Below are 4888 nucleotides of genomic sequence, written 5' to 3' on the forward strand. Positions count from 1 at the left end.
GCTACGTTCACACCGGACTCGATGCGAATATTCGCTTCGCTCTAGTCGCTCGAGTTTCACCGCGGCTACCAGCTGTGTTTACTCGCATCATTCAAACAAGACGCGCTCGGGGGCTACAACTACAACAAGATGAACATATTTTACCGTGATTTAATTGTAATACACGTTTCTAAATGTTGCCGACGTAACAACATACTGATACCGGTTAGTAAAAACCATGAATTAATGCTTTGACAAGTCTGCAGACAGACGGCAGGCGAAAAACCTTTTAGAATGCATGGTTTCTAAATGGAGACCGGCTAAGCTAACGCAGTGTATACTCCGTCCACACTCACAACTATGGCCTACAGACATAAATAAACCAGCGACTGTATTCACCATGACACAGGCAGTCTGTGGTTTGTACTTGTTTAACTTCTGTCTAGTTTCTGAACAGATTTGAGGAGCTGTGAGCTCTGAGTGCTAAGAGCTAACAGCTAACGGCTGATGTTTTCTGGTTGAACATCAGTAACAGCAGGCTGAGATCCTCACCTCTGATTCACTTCCGCGAGAACGCGTCACGTGAATTTGACGCTCGAGTTGAAAAAATGTAACTCTCGCGTTTGACGTGGCACAGTTCAATCGCGTGATTCGCGCCGCGTCCACCGCTTCATGCGCGCCGTCGGAGCGAATTCGCGTCTGATCGCATCTGTCCGCGTCTCTGCATTGACTTTACATGTAATCGCGCCGACCCCAAACATCGCATCGCGTCCGGTCTGAATGTAGCATTAGCTCAAACACGAACACCTGTGTGTTATGACATCATCGTTTTCCGTGACACAGGTGTTTACATTTGAGCTAACAAGGTGTGCAGACATCAAAGGTTTCCATTGTTCTGAATGAGTGATAAACCTCTTACATGTGAACGTTGTGTTGAAGAACCGTAACAGATATCGTTGAAATTTCAAAACGTGAAGCATGTCAAGGAAGTTGAGTATCTGAAGTGTAATTTTTGTGTACTTTCGGGTTAATAATGTGGCCTTTTTGGCAGTTTAACTAAAGGTGTGCGGCTGCTACCGTGAGGAAATATCTGCCTGAAATTACAATGGGCTTTGATGGAGGAATGTTGAACGTTTTTGTCACTTCAAGAGGCATTTTGTTTAATTATTTTTCTTAATTTGTGCAAATGCTGTTTACAGCATTCCACTATAGTAGTTCAAATCTTTAATCCCTTTATTATTTCAACCTTTTGAGATATTGAATTTAGTTTGGAGCTTGGTAGAGAGGCCATTTTTAGATTTTAACATTAGAGTGGATGGAGCAGCTCGTTAACTCTAGAGTGCTTTGATCTCAAAACAGAGTGCAGCAGTGCCTGAAATTCTCCCCCAAAAGTGTTTTAAACTTGCCATAATTCCCAAACCCTACACTCCTCAGGCATATTTTTTCATGAAAAACGTAGGAAAACCTCTCCTAGGTTGGAAAATTAAAAAAAATAAAGAAAAAATATTAAACAAAATGCCTCTTGAGGGCATGAAGAGAGAACAAGTCCAGCTAGCTCCCAATTCATTCCCTTGTTAAATTGTTCCAGATCTTTCTTCAGAGCAGAGAGAAGTACACTTTAGACAAACTGCTCCCATCTCCACATGTTACACACAAAACGCATAAAAACAACATATTTCAGTTCACTGGGGTTCCCTGATGCTCACGGTCTGCTCATTTTTTTATAAGACCCATAGATTTTGAACAGGTGGCAAAATGGTCAGATATACTCCCCAATGCATTCTTATGGGACTCAGTGCTGCAGTTGGTTGTCATGGTGTTGCCGGGCAGATTGGAGCCACACACACGTGAGTCACATCATCAGAGCAGACACCATGGAAACCTTTGATCTCTGGGTTTACACACACAGGTGTTTGCAAACATTCAATCACTACTGCTTACATTTCATATCTTTATTTAACTCCTTCAGCCTAATTTCAGCTGCAGGAACCATTCAAATATCAACTATTCAGCCTTTTCAGCACATGATGGGAAACTTTCAACTTTTTCAAAATATGTTATACTTTTTAAAATATTCAGCTTTTTTAAGTCTTTTTTTAACATGGAAGTTATTGCAATACATTTGAGCTGTAACAATTAACACGCACACACACAGACACACACACACTCTCTCTCTCTCTCACACACACACACAGACACACAGACACACACATACTCTCTCTCGAACACACACTCTCAAACACACACACACACACACACACACACACACACTCTCTCTCTCTCTCTCTCTCTCTCAAACACACACACACACACATACTCTCTCTCGAACACACACTCTCAAACACACACACACACACACTCTCTCTTTCTCTCAAACACACACACACACACACACACACACACACACACACACACACACACACACACACACACTCTCTCTCTCAAACACAGACACACACACTCACACACACACACACACACACTCACACACTCTCTCAAACACAGACAAACACACTTGAACACACACTCTCTCTCTCAAACACACACAGACAAACTCTCTCTCTCTCTCTCTCTCTCTCTCTCTCTCTCTCTCTCTCTCTCTCTCTCTCTCTCTCTCAACCTTTTCTTTTAAATATTAAGCTTTTTCTGCATTTGTGTAGCTAAAAGCAGCTACCGGTGTTTTTTAACCGGTGACGTAATGACTATAACTTTACAGTTTTAATGGTGGGTCAAAATGAAATAACATGCTAAAGCTTTTTACTTTTTAACCAGTGAATTAAAGGTGGGGTAAGTAAGTTTGAGAAAGCTCGACCAATCATCTGAGCCGGCTAAAGTAACTGGATGGCCTACCTGCCTGTCAGCCTTCCATCTGGGCACTAACTCATCTCGTGCCCTCATTGGTCATGTGCGCGTTTGTGTGTGTTGGAGGAGGGGCTCTGAGAGGAAGTGGGAGATTTCTTCCGGCTGTGTATTTTCAAATTCTAGCGCACTCGAGCTGGTTTCTCCAAAATGACCTACCCCACCTTTAAGAAATACACCTTAAAAGTTTATAACGGAGGGAAATAATTGTCACATTGTTATGAGAAAGGTAAAAACCGTTTTCACAACACATTTTTCAAAAAGATAAACTGAAAAATTAAAAAATGTCAATCATGAAATCATTCTTATGTTGACCAAAATATGATATTATACGAGTAACTATTCTTAACCAAAGTGACACAAATGTGCTTCTTATATGGGTAATATTTGAACCACTTATGTGAGAGTGTAGGGTCCAATCACTCATCTAAGGGTTAAACTGATTTATTATGTTGTCTGCTTTAAAACAGCAGTTAATTAAACCTGGTTCTCCAGAAGTTAGTCGAGGTAAGACCTTTCAGAGGTGGATCTGAGCCTGGTGGTAAACTGGCAGAGACTCAATAGCTTCTGATAGGTCAATCAGTAGGTCTTGATTATAGTCAGAGATTAATACCGGTCCCCGACGCAACAACAGGCTGTGTATTAAAGGTCTCTTATTATGCTATTCTTAGGCATATATTATGGGTCTCAGATATATAAAAAGTGTTGCATTTTAGAAATCCCTCATACCCCTCTATTTCAGCTGTTAGAGAAACGCTGATTCTGGGTCCTTAGCTTGAACAAAAAAAAAGAGGATGGGGAGCTTGTGCCTGCTCAGAATTCTACTGAGATACTCAGCTAAATGCTGCTGCGTTAAATGCCATATAATGTTCCAAACCACATCAAGGATTATTTCTGAAACAGTATGGAGCTCCATATTACGTCCAAAACAGTCGGGCATTGTTTCTGATAGCAACGTTTCTGATTGGGTCGCGTGTCCACATTTCAGATATTACGTCATATCGGACGCAAATCTGGATCAGCTCCGTTGTTCCCCGTTTTTAGAGATTTTGGTACGGAGGAAAAGAGAGAGGGTTTTATTTTCTGACACTTTGTGAGTCTCCCGACACACTGGGGACACATGTTGATGTATAACAGACATCAAAAAGTGCATTTTGCATGATAGGTCCCCTTTAAGGCATTTTTTGTTAGTTGTCAATTGAATCAACATGTCAAAGAACATTTTATAAAGGAGCATTTTATTGTTTTTTCAGAATACAATTTTAAACATTTTAGTATTACTCACGTTGCCATGGTGACTGGTTTACAGGAGCATGAGGATGGATCACCTGATGAGTTTTCTGCATAGAAGAAAACATGTTTTTAAACTACATAGACTTTAAAATCACACTTATTGAGAGAAAGTGATATTTAAAACGTTTTTATCAAAATCCATCAGATTTCACAGTTACATCTGCCGGAGTTACAGCAGAAAATCAGTCTAAGAACTAAAATATGTCTTATTAAAAATGATAAACTAAAACACACATATAGTCATTTAAAGAAAACAACGTCAAACAGTATGAAACAGCCCAAATAGAAAGACCCAAGGCAAAAAGGCGATTCCGTCTCATAATAGCAGTGATACGTTGTGTTACAGGAAGAGACTGAACGGACTGGTTTAGAAGGCCAACTCTGTCCTGGAGAGTCATCTGGACTAGGGGTGCAACAACTAATCGACTTAATAGATTCAAATCGATGACCAAATTAGTTGCCAACTAATTCAGTCGTCGATTCGTTGGTGACGCCATCACGTATGTTTTACACGCCGTTAAGCTCCAACGTTATTGGTCTTTTTATCGGTACTGGAGACATTTAAAAAACATATGTCATGTGTATTATTGCTACATAAACATTATATCGTTTATAATATGCAAAAAGACAAAAAAATGCGTCCATGTATTTACGATATTTCCAATCCAGATGAGAGATCTCTCTACTCTCTGTGTGCGAGGGGGCGGGGCAGTTTACACACACACGGCTACATCACACACACACACACACACACACA

The 4888-nt window shown here is 40.5% G+C and overlaps 1 pseudogene; it reads right to left on the reverse strand.

The window, feature by feature from the left end:
• Positions 1-4180, reverse strand: part of LOC117557089 — a 29680-nt pseudogene extending 25500 nt beyond the window's left edge.
• Between the last annotated feature and the right edge of the window lie 708 nt (positions 4181-4888).

This window comes from Gymnodraco acuticeps, unplaced genomic scaffold (genome assembly GCF_902827175.1).
Source record: "Gymnodraco acuticeps unplaced genomic scaffold, fGymAcu1.1, whole genome shotgun sequence".
Taxonomy (NCBI): Eukaryota; Metazoa; Chordata; class Actinopteri; order Perciformes; family Bathydraconidae; genus Gymnodraco; species Gymnodraco acuticeps.